Source organism: Tamandua tetradactyla, chromosome 4, assembly GCF_023851605.1.
Source record: "Tamandua tetradactyla isolate mTamTet1 chromosome 4, mTamTet1.pri, whole genome shotgun sequence".
Taxonomy (NCBI): domain Eukaryota; kingdom Metazoa; phylum Chordata; class Mammalia; order Pilosa; family Myrmecophagidae; genus Tamandua; species Tamandua tetradactyla.
In genome coordinates this window covers 95,028,808-95,047,817 of record NC_135330.1, presented here as the reverse complement: position 1 = coordinate 95,047,817, position 19,010 = coordinate 95,028,808, and the positions used below count along the sequence as shown (strand labels likewise).

General features: G+C 34.5%; 1 pseudogene; it reads right to left on the bottom strand.

The window, feature by feature from the left end:
* Positions 1–16,489: 16,489 nt before the first annotated feature.
* Positions 16,490–17,411, bottom strand: LOC143679191 (olfactory receptor 4C16-like; annotated as a pseudogene).
* Positions 17,412–19,010: the final 1,599 nt, after the last annotated feature.

Sequence of the window (19,010 nt, the reverse complement as noted above, 5' to 3'; positions counted from 1 at the left end):
GTCCTCCAAAAATAACTTTTAGGCATACCTATAGATAGTCTAATATTTTCTGCTACCTTCATAAGCTTCACAAGAGTAAGCCTCAGGATCAAGGGCATGGCCTATTGATTTGGATGTCCCTCAATTTTGACACAATATCAGGAAATTCTCTGTTGGTAATTTTCAATAGTTCCATATTTTCTCTTCCATCCCTCAAGGTACTTTGCTTATAATTTTGATTATCTGCCTAATATACTCTAGGATATATCCAGGCATTATGTCAATCTATACAGGATTAAAGGACCTCTTTCTTCTTCTGGGCTCCCTCTGTTTCAGTTGTTCGAATGAGTTACACAGATAGGTTGAGTTAAATTATGCACTACAGAAAATTTCAGTTCCAGAACAAGAAAACTTTCTTCCTTTGGTCTCACAGAGTATGTGTGTTTGTAAAATATAGACAATGTCTGCCTTACCACTGCATTCTGAAATATTTCAACCCCAGCCTGATAAGCTTTGATATTATATTCCTATCACATTGCTGAATTTATTTATTAGCTCAAGTAACTTTGCTGTAATTTCTCAGGATCTTCCAAGTATAGTATCTTATGATCTGCAAATAATGAGAACTTTACCTCTTCCTTTCCAATTTGGATGTCATTTACTTCTTTGACCTTCCTGAGTGCTGTAGCTTGAACTTATAGCACAATGTCAAATAATAGAGGAGACAGTGGGCATCTTTGTCTTGTACCTGATCTTAGGGGGGAACTTTCAGTCTCTCTCCATTGAATATGATGTTTGCTATTGTATATTCCCTTCATCATATTGAGGTAGTTATCTTTGATTCCTATCTTTTGGGATGTTTTTATCAGGAAAGGATGCTGAATTTTGTTGAATGCTTTTTCAGTGTCAGTCCTGATGATCATGTGATTTTTCCCTTTCAATTTGTTGATGTGTGGTATTACATTAATTGATTTTTCTTGTGTTAAACCATACTTGCATTCTTCCTATAAACCCCATTTGGTCATAGTGTTATAATTCTTTTAATGTGCTGTTGGATTCTATTTGCTAATATTTTATTGAGAATTTTTGCATCTATGTTCATTAAGGAGATTGGTCTACAGTTTTCCTTTCTTTTATCATCTTTTCCCACTTTTGGTATTAAAATGATATTAGCTTCAAAAAATGAGTTAGAGTTCTTTTTCCTCAATTTATTGGAAAAGTTTGAACAGTGTTGGTGTTAGTTTTCTGGAGTGTTTGCTAAAATTCCCCTGTGAAGTCATCTGGCCCTGGGCTTTTCTTTGTAAGAAGATTTTGTGACTGCTTGAATTTCTTTACTTGGGATTGATTTGTTGAGATCTTCCATTTTTTCCAGAGTCAGGGTAACTTGTTTGTTTTTTCTCCAGGAATTTGTCCATTTCATCTAAGTTGTCTAGTTTGTTGGTGTATAGTTGTTCATAGTATCCTTTTATGATTTTTTTTTATTTCTTCAGGGTCTATGGTAACACACCTCTTCTCATTCCTGATTTTGATTATTTGCATCTTGTCTCTTTATTTCTTGGTCATTCTTACTAATGACCCATCAATTTTATTGATTTTCTCAAAGAACCAACTTTTGGTTTTATTGATTCTTTCTGTTGTTTTCTTGTTCTCCCATTCATTTATTGTTGCTTTAATCTTTGTTATTTCTCTTCTTCTATTTGCTTTGGGGTTAGTTTACTGTTCTTTCTCAAGTTCCTCCAGGTGTTCTGTTAAGTCCTTGAATTTTGCTCTTTCTTGTTTTTTTAATATAGACATTTAGGTCAATCAATTTCCTTCTCAGCACAGCCTTTTCTGCATTCCATAAATTCTGATAAGTTGTGCTTTCATTTTTATTCATCTAGCAATTTCTTCTTTGACACACTGGTTGTTTAAGAGTGTGTTATTTAATCATGGTATATTGTGAATGTTCTCATTCTTTGGTGGTTATTGAAATCCAGCTTCATCCAATTGTGATCAGAGAAAGTGTTTTGAATAATTTTAATGTTTTAAAATTTATAAAGACCTGTTTTGTGCCCCAGCATAAGATCAATTCTGTAAAATGTTCCATGTGCACTAGAAAAGAATGTATATCCTTGTGCTTTGGGATGCAGTGACCTATATACATCTGTTAGGTCTAATTCATTTATCAAGTTATTTAACTTCTCTATTTCCTTGTTGATCTTCTGTCTGGTTGTTATATCTGTACAGAACAGTGGTGTATTGAAGTGTCCTAATGTTATTGTTGAAACATCTATCATGTCTCTCAGGTTTGCCAATTTGTCTCATGTACTTTGGTGCTCCTTGATTGCTTGATTGGGAGCATAAACATTTATGATTGTTATATCTTCTTGGTGAATTGATCTTTTAATTAGTATATAATGTCCTTCTTTGTCCCTTATGATGTATTTACAGTTAAACTCTATTTTGTCTGATATTACTATAGCTACTCTTACTTTCTTTTGGTTGCAACTTGTGTGGAAAATTTTTTGCTTTCCTTTCACTTTCAATCTATTTGTAACCTTGTGTGTAAAATGAGTTACTTGTTATTAGCATATAGCTGGATTATGTTTCTGAATCCACTTTGCCAACCTGTATCTTAATTGGTTGGTTTAGTCTATTAATATTTAAAGTTAATTACTCAGGCATTTCTGGATTCCATCATCTTATCTTTTAATTTTTCTTGTCAAATCTACATATCATTTTCCCTCTTTCTCTTTCTATTCTGTAAATTACCCTTAGTGGTACTCTACAATTTGGTGCCCTCCTCCAGTCCTCCCTCTCCTGTCTTTTCTTTTTTTCAGCTGGCAGACCTCCTTTTTAGCATTTCTGGTAGGGCCAGTCTCTCATCGACAAATTCTTTCAGGATTTCTTTTTCTGTGAAAACTTTAATCTCTCCCTCAATTTTGAAGGACAATTTGGCTAGGTACAAAATTCTTGGCTGGGAGCCTTTCACTTTCAGGATCTTGACTATATCACACCACTGCCTTCTCACCTCTGGGGTGCTAGTTGAGTTGTCTGAATTTGGTCTTAATTGATTTCCCTTACTATGTAGTAGATTGTTTTGCTCTTGCCACTTTCAGGATTTTTTGTTTCTCTTCAACATTTGATAGGCTGATTAGTATGTGCCTTGGGAAGGTTTATTTGGATTTACTCTGTTTGGGGTTCTTTGGGATTCTTTGACTTGTATATTTATGTCCTTTATGAGTGTTGGAAGTTTTCCCCCATTATATCCTCAACTACTCTTCCTAGCCCTTTACTTCTCTCTTCTCCTTCTGGGACACCAATGATTCTTATATTTGTGCATTTTGCTTTGTCTATCATTTTCCTGAGTTCCCATTCAAGTTTTTTCAACTGTTTTTGCCATTTGCTGTTTTGAGTCTTCAAAGTCAATTATCCTGTCCTCTATATTACTTATTCTTTCTTCTGTCTCTTCAAATCTTTTTTGTCTGCCTCAAGTATGGTTTTTATTTGGTCAACAGAGTCTTTAATCTCTGTGATTACTGCTATTTTTCTATTTATTCTTTCAAATTCCTCTTTGTGCTCTTCTATCTTCTTGATCTCCTTTATGTCATTTGTGATCCCACTTATGTTATTAAATAGAGTTGTATGAACATCTTTGATTAGTTGCTCCAACATCTGGTCATTAGGCAGGGCTATATCTGTTTGCATTGTGATGTGCTTAGTGATCTTCTGCTGTCTTCCTGGTTGTAAATATCTTGATTGATTTACTTTGGAATTTGATTTCTTTTAGTAGCCTAAGGCTTCGTGTTTGTGGGATGGGTTATATAGCAGGGAGTAGGGCACTGTGTGTAGCACTCAGTATGATGATTTGTTTCAGGGCAATTATAGGCACAGTTTGGTGATGTTATGCTGATGTACAGATGTCTTTTTGTCACTGATTTCTAGTTGATGCCGTTATAATCTTAAAGCATATTTGATACATGGTTTCTATTATTGCAAGTATGTTGAGTTATGTTTTATGGCCTATTGTGGACTATCTTAATAGATGTTCCACATGAATTTGAGAGAATGTGTATTCTGTGGTTACTGGATCAGGTATTCCATAAGTGTCAGTTGGAAACAGTTGATTAATGGGATTAGTCAGTTAAACAATGATATTCCACCTGTGGGATCTCCTATTTACTGACAGAGAATGTTTAAATCTCTAACAATAATTGTTGATTTTTGTATTTCTCCTTGAAGTTGTATCAGATTTTGCCTCATGTATTTCGAAGCTCCATTTATTAAGCACATACACATTAAGGATTGTTATGTCTTCAGAAATCATTTATCTTTCATTATTCTTATTAACCTTCATTATTTGGTAATGCCTTCTTTATAACTGATTATTTTCATTACTTGGAAATCGGCTTTGTCTGAAATTAAAGTAGGAACTCCAGGTTTCTTTTGATTAATATTAACATGGTACATCTTTCTCCATCCCTGAAGTTTAGTCAATCTGTCCCTTTATGTTTAAAGATTTCTTGTAAGCAATGTACATTTGTCTTGTTTTTTGTCCATCTGAGTCTGATATGGTCTCTTTTTTTGACATTCATTTTATTTATTTATTTATTTAACTTATTATAATAGCTGTTGGCTTACAGAAAAAGGCGTGTAGATAGTATAGAGCCCCTCCCTCCCTACTACTTCATACATGCCATTTTCCATAATAACCATAGTCCATTGTTTACTTTAGGATTTGCTCTTTGTGCTGTACAGATCTACTGATTTATTTTCCTTTTAGTCTGTTAAAACATAAAACATAAAATATTTTCCCATTTTATTCACCTTCAATTATACAATTCTGCAGTGTTAATCCCATTTAAAGTAGTCATATTTCAATAATTCATCATATCATGGATTAATATGTATGATAGTTCTGTTTTTCATTTATTTCCCTCTTTCTCTGTTTATTTTCTATTCTTTTCCCCCCTTTTTCACTTCTTCATTTTTCTTCTATTTTTTGCCTTCTCTGGCTTCAATTGCATATTTAATGATTACATTTTTTCTCTTCTCCTGGCATGTCAGTCACACTTCTAAAAATTCTTTTAATGGTTGCTCTGGTGTGACCCCTTTCAATTACCACTAAACCACTTAACAAGTAGTGCAGGTACATTCCCAATGAGGATTTCCAGTACTCTATCCCATTCCTTGAAATTTTTCTCTCATTCATTTCACTTATCCATAATTTATATTAATACCATATATTACCATTATTTTGAATGAACTGTGACTTTCTATATCAGTTAAGAATGACAGAACTAGAAGTTTTTCTTTTATCTTCATTTATTTATTCCTGAAAAATCTTCCTTTCTCTGTGTAGATCTTTTTAGGTCTCAGAACAGGTTCCCACCCACCTCAGCTTCTTTGCCTGATGCAGGGATCTAGATACAAATTACACATATTGGCTGGTGCTGTATCCTGCAGAGGGTGAATGAAGACATCCCTTATAACTAGGAATATAGTCCTAATTTATTTCTGCTGATAACACCCTTCCCTAACAGGGCCTTACTATGCCTGATGCCTGCAGGTGCAGATCAAAGAATAGTGCAGTGATGCCTCAGCAATATATCATATCCTAAGTCAACCAGGCCCCATCCAATCAAGGGACAACAAATCATCTAATGGGCACCCCCTCCTCCTGGCATCACTTTCCCTTTAAAACACAATTCCCAGAACAAAGACCTGGAGCTATTTTCTTTTTCTTCCTGCTGGCTCCTCAGGTGGGAGCCAATTTCAGTTTCTTACCTACTTTCTTCTTTTCCCTCTCCTACCTGATTCCTCCATACTTTATTCCTTCAATAAATCTGTTAATCTTTGATTTGCTGCCTCGTGTGGAATCCCTAATGACCCTGTGCTTAACAGGTCTGTGTTTCTGACCTATATCATATTCCTTCTCTCTGAAGAGTACTTTACCACTTCGTACAAGGCAGAAGAGTTACTGGTGACAGTTTTCCTTAATATTTGCTCATCTGCAGAGCTATTCCTTTCTCCCTCACTTTTTGAGTATGATTTCATTGGGTCCAGAATGAGAGATTTTTTTCCGATTAACATTCTAAGTATTTACTCCACTCTTTACTTCCGTGCATCAATCCTGAGGATAAGTTCCAAATATTTTTTTCCTTGTTCCTCCATATGTAGAATGGTTTTTCTTTTGCCCTCTGTTTTCTTTTGAATATTTTTTGTCTTTGATTTTCTGCAGTAGAATGAGTTATAGATAGCTTCAGATTTCTGTTATTTATCCTGTCTGGGTTCTCTTAGCTTCCTGGTATTCTTGCTAATGAGATCATACCATTTGTCCTTTTGTGTTCAACTATTTCACTCATAAAATGTCCTCAAGATTCATCTATGCTGTTGCATGCATAAGGACTTCATTGATTTTCACTGCTGTATAATATCCCATTGAATGTACATATCACATTTTGTTATCCATTCATCAGTTGGTGGACACTTGGGTTACATCTATCTTTTGATAACTGTGAAAATGTTGTGATGAGTATTGGTGTGCAATATCTTTTAGAGTCTTTACTTTCAATTCTACTGGGTACATATGTAGTAATGGTATGATTGGGTCATTTGGAAATTCTATACCTAGACTCCTGAACAACTGCCAAACCATCTTCAGCAGCAGTTGCACCATTTTAAATTGCCACCAGCAATGATGAATATTCCTATTTCCCCATGTCCTCTTCAACACTTGGAGCTTTCCTTTCTTCTTCTTCTTTTTTTTTTTTTAGCAATTTTATGTAGTTTTCTGTGTAGAAGTCCTTTATGTCTCTAGTTCAGTTCATTTCTAAGTACTTGATTCTTTTAGTTGCTATTTTGAATGGAATTTTTCCTTAATTGACTCCTCAGTTAGGTCATTGCTTGTGTATAGAAGTGCTACTGATTTCTGCACATTAATTTTATTTCCTGCCACCTTGCTGAATTTGAATTTGTCAAGGATTTTATATCCTGCCACCTTACTTGAATTTGTCAAGTAACTTTGCTGTAGATTTTTCAGGATCTTCAATGTAAAATATCATATAATCTGCAAATAATGAAAGTTTTACTTCTTCCTTTCCAATTTCGGTGTGTTCTATTTCTTTGTCTTGGCTGAATCCTCTAGCTGGAATTTCTAGTTTCATGTTGATTTATAATGGTGGCAGTGGGCATCTTTGTCTCATTCCTGATCTTAAGGAAAAGCTTTCAGTCTCTCTCCATTGAGTATGATGCTGCTATCACTTTTTCATATATTCCCTTTATGACATTGAGTTAGTTACATGTGATTTCTATCTTTTGAAGTGTTTTTTTTTTCAGAAAAAGATGGTGAATTTTGTGGAATGCTTTTTCTCTGTCAATCAAGATGATCATGCAATTTTTCCCTTTTGATTTGTTAATTTGCTGTACTATATTAATTGATTTTCTTGCATTGAAGGTATAAACCGCACTTGGTTGTGGTTTATAATTCTTTTAATGTGTTGTTGGATTTGATTTGCCAATATTTTGTTGAAAAATTTTGCATCTATGTTCATTAGTGAGATTGGCTTGTAGTTTTCCTTTCTTATAGCATCTTTTCACAGTTTTGGTACTAAAATGATATTTGCTTTGTAAAATGTATCAGGTAGTGTTCCCTCTTCAGTTTCTTTGGAAAAATTTGAGCAGGATTGTTGTTAATTGTTTTTTAGAATGTTTTATAAAATTCCCATGTGAAGCCATCTAGCCTTGGTTTTTTCTTTGTAGGAAGATTTGTGATGACTGATTGAATCTCTCCACTTGTGACTGATTTGTTGAGATCTTCTATTTCTTTCTGAGTCAGTGTAGCTTGTTTGTGTGTTTCCAGTAATTTTTCCATTTCACTTAAGTTGTCTAAATTGATGGCATATAGTTATTCATAGTATTCTTTCATGATTTCTTTTATTTCTTCAGGGTCTGTGGTTGCACACCCCTTCTCATTTCTGATTTGGTTTATTTTCACCCTCCCTCTTTTTTCTTTGTTCATCTTGCTAGTGGCCAATCAACTTTATTGATTTTCTCAAAGAACCAACTTTTGGTTTTATTGACTCTTTCCATTGATTTTTTTTTTGTTCTCCCATTCATTTGTCTCTGCTTAATCTTTGTTATTACTCTCCTTCTATTTGCTTTGATTTTAGCTTGCTGCTCTTTTGCATGTTCCTGCAGGTGAGCAATTAAGTCCTCAATGTTTGCTCTTTCTTGTTTATTAGTATAGGTTTTTAGGGCAATGTATTTCACTCTCAGTACAACATTTACCCCATCCCATTAGTTCTGATAAGTTGTACTCTCATTTTCATCCATCTCAAGACAGCTACTAATTTCTCTAGCCATTTATTCTTTGACCCACTGGTTGTTTAAGAGTGTGTTATTTAATCTCCGTATATATGTGAGTGTTCTCATTCTTTAGTGGTTATTGACATCCAGCTTCATTTCATTGTGATCAGAGGAAGTGCTTTGAATAATTTCAATATTTTTCAATTTATGAAGACCTATTTTGTGCCCCAGCATATGATCTATTCTGGAGAATGTTCCATGAGCAGTAGAGAAGAATGTGTATCCTTGCATTTTCAGGTGCAGTGACCTATACATGTCTGTTAGGTTTAATCATTTATCAAGTTAACTTCTCTATTCCCTTAGTGATCATCTATCTGGTTGTTCTATCTATAGAGGAGAACAGTATATTGAAGTCTCCTACTATTTTTGTTGAAACATCTAGCACTCCCTTCAGTTTTGCCAATGTCTGTCTCATGTATTTTGGAGCTCCTTGATTGGGAGCAAAAATATTTAGGATTGTTATATCTTCCTGGGGAATTGTCCCTTTAATTAATATATAGTGTCCTTCTTTGTCTCCTTTGATGTCTTTACATTAAAAGACTATTTTGTCTGATAATAAAAGGCTATGCCTGATTTCTTTTGGTTACACCTTTCCATGACTACTGGTGTCTCTATAAACAGAGAAAGTTAGCAATAAGCCTATAGACACAGGAGGGAGAACCATGTGACAACTGAAGCAGAGATCAAAATTCAAAGATTTCCAGTTGAACATCAGAAGCTAGGAAGAAGCAAGGAAACATACCACCTTACAGATTTCAGACTTCTTGCCTCCAAAACTGTTAAGCAATTAATTTCTGTTGTTTTCAGCCATCTAGGTAGTGATGCTTTGCTACAGCAGTGCTAGAAAACTAACACAGTAAAGGCATATTTTGTAAATATTGCACTTACAACTTTAGATCACTGCAATATACCTAATATTGCAATTTCTAAATTCCCCACTGCATGTAAAAGTTATATTTTTACTGCACTGTTTTCTATTAAGAGTGCAATAACACTGTATAAATAATGACCTGTATACTTTAATAAAAATACACTATTGTTAAAAGAAAATAATCACAATCTGAGCATTCAGCAAGTCATAATCTTCATGCAAGTGGAGGGCCATACATAGATATTGATGGCTGCTGACTAACTAGAGTGATGTTTGCTGAAGGTTGGGGTAACTGTGGCAATTTCTTAATATAAGACAACAATGAAGTTTGCCACATTGATTGACTCTTCCTTTCACAGATTTTTTTTGGTGGGATGAGATGTTACATTATACAGTAAAACTTCTAAACCTGAAGTCAATCCTTTAAACAAAGTTAAATAATATTCTAAATTTTTTATGTCATTTGAATAATGTTCACAGTGTTCTCACTAAGAGTAAATCTATCTCAAAAACCACTTTCTTGACTCATCCATAAGAAACAATTCCAACTCTGATAAAATTTATCATGAGATTACAGCCATTCAGTGACATCTTCAGGATTCCCATCCATTCCTAGGTCTATTGCTATTTCCACTCCATCTGCAGTTACTTCTGCTGAAATCTTGAACCTCTCAAAATCATCCATGGGAGTTGGAATCAATTTTTCTAAACTCCTGTTAATTATGATGTTTTGACCTCCTCCCGTGAATTAAAAATGTTCTTAATGACATCTAGAATGGTAAATCCTTATCAGAAGTTTTTCAATTTACTTTCCACAGATTCATTGTGTAATCATTATTTATGACCATTATAGCCTTATGAAATATAATTCTTAAATAAGACCTGAAATTTAAAGCTACTCTTTATCCATGTGGTGCAGAATATTGTGTTAGCAGGCATAAAAACATTAATGTCTCTGTACATCACCCTCAAAATATTTAGGTAACTAGGTACACTGTCAGTGAGGCATCCTATTTTGAAAAGAATATTGTATTCTGAGCAATAGGTCTCAAAAGTGGGCTTAAAATACTCAGTAAACAATGTGGTAAACAGATGTGCTTTAATACAGGCTTTCTTTTTCCATTTATACAGCACAAGTAGAGAAGGTGTAGCATAATTCTTAAGGGCCTTAAGATTTTCATAATTTAAAGTATGTACTGGCTCCAGCTTAAAGTCACAACTTACATTAGCCCCTAATAAAAGAGTCAGCCTGCCCTTTGAAGCTTTGATTCCAGGCAACAATTTCTCATCTCTAGCTGTGAAAATCATAGATGACATCTTCTTTCCAAATAAGCCTGTTCTGTATACATTTAAAATTTGTTGTTTTGTGTACATATCTTCATCACTTTTCATAGCTAGATCTTCTGGATAACTTGCTGCAACTTCTACATAAGCACTTGCCACTTCATCTTGCACTGTTATGTTAAGGAGAAGGTTTTTTTCTTTAAACTTCATGAACTAACATCTAATAGCTTCCAAATCTTATTCTGTAGTTTCCTCATATCTCTCAGCCTTCACAGAGCTGAAAAGAGTTAGGGCCTTGTTGCCAGAAGAGGCTTTTACTTAAGGGAATATAGTGGCTGCCTTGATCATCTATCTAGACCACTAAAACTTTCTCAATATGAATATGGCTGTTTTGCTTTCTTATCATTTAGTATTCAAAGGAGTGGCACTTTTTTCATTCCTTCAAGAACTTTGTCTCCCACAATTAATTTGGCTAACTGTTTGATGCAAGAAGTTTAACTTTCAATCTATCCTGACTTTTGAAATGCCTTCTTCACTAAGCTTAGTTATTTCTACCTTTGATTTAATGGGAGATGTACAATACTTCCTTTCACTTGACCACTTAGAGGTCATTGTAGACTTATTGATTGGCCTTATTTTGGCATCATTGTATCTAAGGGAATAGAGAAGCCTAAGGAGAGGGAAAAAGATGAAGAATGGTTGGCCGGTGGAACATGTCAGAACACATGTAACTATTATTGAATATGTTCACAATCTCATAAGGGTGTGGTTTTGGCACCTAAAAATGATTACAACAGTAATATCAATCTTGGAACAAATACCATCATGAAAGATACAATAATGGTAAAAAGCTTGAAATAACAGAAGCATTAATAAAATGTGATACAGAGACACAAAATGACCACATGAGGTTGGAAACACAGTACTAATAGACTTACTCAACACATGATTGCCACTAAACTTCAATTTTTTAAAACTAAAATATCTGTGGAACATAATAAAAAAACAAGAAGGAATAAAGTGGGATGTGCCTGTACATAGTGTCACCACCCAGATGACTCTATGCCTCATGAAAATTCAAACTTCTCAAAAATGTGCAAGATGAAAAAAATTTTCTGTTTTCCAGCCTCTCCTAAAAAAATAATCAAGTTTCTTATGATTCTTTCATTAAAAATAGCCTGTTACTTGGGCAGTGCAATGGTGGCTCAGTGGTGGAATTCTTGTCTGTCATGCTAGAGACCCAGGTTTTATTCCCACAGCCTGCCCATGCCAAAGAAAAATAATAACCTTTCACTTATATCTATATATACTCTATTTTTTGCATTGTGCTTTTATTCATAAGAAGGAGTAACAGCATTATATAATTTGCTCTTTTAATGCACCATTCCTCCCTTTCCATAGCAGCACTAACAAGTGAATCTACATGAATCTAAATAGCATAAACCTGGGGCTCTCACAATGAATGGCAAACACAAGACAGAACTTACCAGAAAGCAGCCCTCCCAGGGGAAGTCAAAGCAATTGTCAGTGTGAAAAGGTGAGATGATAATGGCAACATCCAATGTTCATGATTGAGCTTGTAGTTAAATGTTTGGGAGGTAGATTAGGACAAATGAATTTATGAAGATAATCTAAATTCTGATTAATACAATCCATCCATTTAATTAAAACCCTTTGAAGATAGCTTGCCTCCCAAATATATTCTATGGCCTTCAGGAATTGTATTTTATTTACTTTATTTTTCTTTTTTACTTTTATTGAAATAAGATTTCTTTACTGAGTTGGAAGGTGCAAAGTTAAATCAACTGCAGAATCATCCCTAGGAAAGTGTGCAGTCATATTCTCCATACACTCCATATCTAAAAATAATATTTGAAATTAAAGTACTTTATTTATTGCAGTAATAATCCCCACAACCATAGTTGATATAAGTGACATTTATCTTCATTTGCACATTCTTGGTCAGCCCTTCAGTTTGTTTGGATTTTTAATTCATGGGATACTTATAAACATGATCTCCAAGATTCTGAGCTAATAGTTGCCTTGTTTTTGTTGGAATATGATTGTCTATTCAAAGTTATCATTGGGTGTGCAAAGACTAAGACATGCTTTGGTGAAGCTTCTGTGTTCTGAATATACCTGGGCCTGTCCCACTTCTATAATAGCATTCCTTAAACCTCATGATAATCAGAATCAAATGCCCCAGCCAGAAGAGTAACTCTTATTTCCTGCTCTTTTACTGGTATGAAAAGCAGAAGATGTTGTTCCTCTTCAGTGGAACCCCTATAGTGTCCCCTTAAGTTATGTTATTGTCTCCAGAAACCAGGACTTTTACTTTAGTGACTTTGACGACTGAAAGTGGAGCTAGATTCTCACTTAGAACCTCCCTTAAAATACATAAACATGCTCACAATTTGAATTTAGTGTTGTGAGACACATCACACTTCCAATTTACAGAACTGTAAGATACAATTTTGCTGTAATCTGCTGCAGAAGCATTAGTAAATTAATACAGCTATCATCTCATGCATGTTTTAAGGAGCCAGTTAAAGATGTCCTTATCAAAACAGTAAACCTCAAGTCATATATGAGTTGCTTTAGGTAAAATATTCTTCAATCACTTTACTTATATTCAAGATCCCCTGCCCCATAGTAAAGTGCTCCCCTAGATCTCCCTGTATTATTTAGCCTAGTCTACAATTTCACCATAAATGTAATTTCCTCTTAAAGCAAGGATTGAACTTTCATGCTTGGAATTTCCTAATACTTGCCTCTGGTTAACTGCTCTGGAGGCAATAAGTGATGTATGAGGAAGTTCTTCAGAATAAATATCACTGTATGGAAACTTCTTCAGATGAGGTAATGTAGCACAGTGTCTCAGCAAGGGAAAACTTTTCTTGCAAGAGAGAGAGAGGGAACTAATTATGGCAACACAGAAGATTCAGGATAATTTACTTTTTCATGATTCTTTCTATATACAGCTGTCCCAATTATAGTTCTCAGAATACACTCTTTTCTTATCAGGACATTGACTTGAATGAAGGAAATATGAATTTCAGTCTTTTATTCAGTTCTGCCATCTTTATTATAAAACCCTTGCTCTGGTTTATGGGACTATCTCTGCCTGTGGGAAACATAAAAGCAATAACCATAGAGGTTCTATACTGTGTGTATATACAGGAGATAGATTAGATGGGGGGCTTCTGAAAGACACCAAAATTGGATCCACCCCTTTCATCTTTTCCATGTCAAGAAATAAAGAAGGATTGCCATACGACCCAGCAATACCATTGCTGGGAATCTACTCAACGGAATTAAGGGCAAAAACTCAAACGGACATTTGCACACCAATGTTTATAGCAGCGTTATTTACAATTGCAAAGAGATGGAAACAGCCAAAATCTCCATCAACAGATGAGTGGCTAAACAAACTGTGGTATATACATACGATGGAATATTATGCAGCTTTAAGACAGAATAAACTTATGAAGCATGTAATAACATGGATGGACCCAGAGAACATTATGCTGAGTGAGTCTAGCCAAAAACTAAAAGACAAATACTGTATGGTCCCAATGATGTGAATCGACATTCGAGAATAAACTTGGAATATGTCATTGGTAACAGAGTCCAGCAGGAGTTAGAAACAGGGTAAGATAATGGGTAATTGGAGCTGTTGGAATACAGACTGTGCAACAGGACTAGATACAAAAACTCAAAAATGGACAGCACAATAATACCTAATTGTAAAGTAAGCATGTTAAAACACTGAATGAAGCTGCATCTGAGCTACAGGTTTTTGTTTTGTTTTGTTTTGTTTTGTTATGTTTTTACTATTATTACTTTTATTTTTTTCTCTATATTAACATTCTATATCTTTTTCAGTTGTGTTGCTAGTTCTTCTAAACCGATGGAAATGTACTAAGAAACGATGACCATGCATCTATGTGATGATGTTAAGAATTACTGATTGCATATGTAGAATGGTATGATTTCTAAATGCTGGGTTAATTTCTTTTTTTCCGTTAATTAATAAAAAAAAAGAAATAAAGAAGGGACCACCTAGAATTCTTCCCCTGGAGCATATTTATGTGTAAACATTTTAATAGCAGAATCTAACTATAGTTGCTGTGCTCAATGATGAATTGCTGACCCGACCCGCGGGACAGACGAACCTGGACCTGAGGGAGGAAGTGAGAATTGGGGGGACAAGAGACACAGAGAATGGAGACAAGACAGGATTCTGATCAAGTCTCAATTTATTAAGGGCAAATCCAAGGTTTTTATCCAGCGGGACGGGGGAAGTGCCTTGTATCAGGCATTTAGCAGGTGATAGGCATTGCACGGTGGCTAGGCCAATCCGGAGAAACTAATCTTAGCAAACTAATTTAGCAAAGGCGGCTCAGCCGAGGCTAGTCAGCAGATTTCTGTGCAGAGCAGAGCAGACATGAGAAAATAGAAATTTTACTTGAGATAAAAACTTAACTTGAGTTAGTATCCAAGATGGTGTTGGACCACAAGGTGGTCAGTAGATGGCGCCAGACACCAAGATGATGGCCGGCACACTGCCGGTGCCATAAACGGCTCCCCACAAATTGCTTAAGATGGATTTCACCATGACATCACAGAATTTTAAAAAGCAAGGTGATGTATGCATGTTGGTGTTGGTCATTGTGGAATTCACTACTTTTCATGCTCATATGGAGAAATAGATGGTCATTTTCTCAAATTTGAAAGTGCCTTGTACTATTGTACAAAGTTAATAATTTTAGTACAATTAGCAAAGTATAAACATAAATTGAAGTCTTCAATAAATAAAAATCATCATGCTTTATATCTGCATGGATAAAAGTACAAATTAGAAAGTAAATTGAATTTAGAAATTTTTTTTGCAGAAACATGTTTCAGACAAACTTCATAGTCCTCTCACGATGAAAAGAGAAAAGGTATTTTCCTTTCAGTAGTGTATTAAAATCTCACCAAAGATTTATAATATGATATATATGTTTCTGCTTCAAAGTCTAAAAATCCTCCCCTCATTATCATGTTCTTTTATCTATTTACAGTTTCAAATTTCTTATATCAACTGTTTGCACACCGTGTTTTTAGTTCATATAAATATATTAAATTATATAAATATAAATACTATTTTTATTGAATGCTAAACCTGATTGTGAAAGGTATACCTTAATTTGCACCATTTGTTTTACTATCACAAGAAACATATTATGAAAAAATTATTTTAATAAATTATGATCTGTGAGAAGCCTTAATATCTCTCTCTCCAGCAAAAAACTTAAGGGAACACATTAGAGTGCAATGTAGGTTTTTAAAAGAGAAAAATATTAATACAACCCAAACAGTCAAAGTCTTCCTAAGATAAAAACTCCATGAGATGTATAATTTGTTCTGCCTCTGTTTTAAAAGGATCTAGGTAAACACATAGTAAGGATTTGGAGTATAAATTTGAGAATTAGAAGGGAGATCACCTAGACTATATATATTCTCTCTTTCAATGTGGAATTTGCATGATTATTTGAATCCCATACTTTCTTCTAAGCCCTAGGACAAAAATACTGAGACTGAATTGCCAAATAAAGGAAACAGATTGGAGGACAGAAAACCTTCCATTCTGGAGATATAAGTATATAGAAGGATACCTACAAGCAGAAAACACAAGACATCAACATGAAGAAGGTGAAAACACCAAATCAAACCCAAGAGTGGTACTAGGCAGGCATGGTAGCTAGGCAGACAACAGTGAACAACATCTAAGTTAACAGACCTCACATATCTGTTTGTACCTGGTGCTGTCTCTTCATCTAAATAGAACTGACTCAACACTAACTAGTGTTTGTGTTCACATTGCCTGTTTTCCTGAATGAACTAACTCTCATACTCTAAAATAAGATTATATTAAAACCACAATGAGAAGAAAATATTTTCTATTAAATTTTATAGGTCAATCCAAACTATGATGATGGATTTGAAATGTCCATTCATCTTTTGTCATGACATCAACATCTTGTTCCATAGCTTTCTCATAGCATTTTTTACTTCTGCATTCCTCAGTGTATAAATCAAAGGGTTGATCAAAGGTGTGCCAATTGTGTAAAACACAGTTATCAACTTATCCGTGGGAAAGGTGATTGCAGGATGTGTATATATGAATATGCAAGAAACAAAGAACAGGATGACCACAATGATGTGAGACATGCAGGTGGAGAGGGCTTTTCTCCTTCCTTCAGCACTGTAGTTTCTCAGAGAATGCAAACTGATAACATAGGAGAACATCAGCATGACAATACTCACTGTGAAAATTGCCCTACTGATTGACACCAATAATAAATTGATCACATCGGTGTCTGCACAGGCAAGTTTCAATAAGGGCTGCAAGTCACAAAAATAGTGATCAATTACATTGGGACCACAGAAAGGTAAACTTAAGGCCAGAGAAATCTGAGTTAAAGAATGCACACAGGATCACACCCAGGCCACAGCCACCAACACACTGCAGACCCACCAGTTCATGGTGGCCATGTAGTGCAGGGGCTTGCAGATGGCCACATAGCAACCAATGGCCATGAGGATAAGGACAAAGATCTCCAGGCAGCCAAAGAAATGTAGTGAAAAGACTTGGATTATGCACTCATTGAAATAGATTGTGGTCTTCATTGAAAGGGCATCTATAATCATTCTAGGGGCTATGGAAGTACAGAAGCAGGTATCCGATAAGGATAAATAGAAAAGGAAGAAGTATATTGGACTCCAAAGTGCCTGACTGGTCTTGATAGTGACAATAATCAGTAAGTTACCCAGCAAGATTCCCCAAGTAGAAAAATAAGAAAACGACAAATAAAACTTTCTTTTTTAAAGGATCCTGGGTCAACCCAAGCAGAACGAACTCGGTCACATTGTTATGCAGCAGCATGATGCATTGAAAGAGAAGTTATGGGTGCAAAATGGTAAATCTGCAAAAAATAAAGGAATTAATATATGATGTTATATGATGTTATGGAATAATATATAAAAATAATTAATGGAGCTGTGTAACATAGACTATTTTAAGCAAAATAAATTTACTTCATCAAGGACATTATTCCTTTGGTTTCTTTTTAAGTTGCTTCAACTTTTTATACTTCAATTTTTAATAACACTTCATAAAGCCATTAAGACCCTCAAATAAGCTTACAATGTGAAACTTTCCTGAAACACTTTTCAAATGCTACCTATTTTTAGCTCTGGCATGATGCTGTGCTATTATTTTGACCTATTTGATGAATGTAAAGTATAGAGACATGGCTTCAATTCAATATTTACTTTATGTTTTCATATTCAGTAAACCTTGGAACCCATGTTATGCATGGACTGTTGCGCATTTAGGATACATTGTTAGGCTAATGTAAAATCCAACATCACCCCATCCCCATAAAGAACTTTCTATTTAAGCATATCTGAATATATATATATATGCACAATGCATAATAGTTATGCATATTTATACTAACTATAAATGTATAATATTTCCCACTTCTTCACTGCATAATCTCTTCCATATATTCCTACTGAAAAAGAAAAATAGGAAATATTTATAGCCTCTACTTATCTTTTTCTAATTTCAAATACTTTATTGATATTTAGTACTTGACATATATTAAAACAGAAATGAAAGCTACTTTCTAATTGGTAATAAGTCATCTCAAATATCAAATATACTCATTTATACTTTCATTTTCCAATCATTAAAACACCCATTAAAACACTCAAGAGTCACTAAGGTTACATTTCTAAATGAAAGAGCAGAGATTTTCAATCAATAGTTCATGTTTTTGCATTCAGTTTTAAATTAAGTATTTTAGATCTGCATTGGTGGGTGAGAGGGGATGTCACTGGGAAGATGCCTTAGGGCCAGTATAGGGTCAGGTCATGATTCTAATCTCCATTATTTTTTTTTAATTCAGGTATCTAAAACCTCATGTTTCTGGAACAGAGCAGGGAAACAGAAGACAGAGGAAGATGTGGTTTTAGAGAAGAATAGTAAGTGGTTGGCCACTGAGTTCTTTATTCAATTTGTTTTCTGTTCTGTAAAATCAATGATTATTGAACTTTCAAATGCCACTTATTTAACAAGAATTTTTGTTTTTAAATTTAGAATGGAAGGTTGCTATGGGTTTTACATCCAAGAAAAAATTTGTTCTATAGATCATTCTTGCCTGTATGACATTTGAAGGGGCACTATATGAAAATAAAAATATAAAATGAAATTTTATATATTTAATTATATTATAGAAAATTTACTGATTTTATTGTGTTCTTCTCCAACCCTTTACATAGCCCTCCAATCCATTAACTTGAAGGTTGCAATTTGGCCAAAGTCCAGACCATAATGGAAGAAAATGACACAATTCCCTGATATATTTTTCCCTCTCCCTTGAAAAATTTTCATCTCCTCAACAGATGTAAAATATCCATTATCTTCCTCCAAATCAAATCTGCTCAGGGAAAATATCTGATGAAGTTATTCACTTTA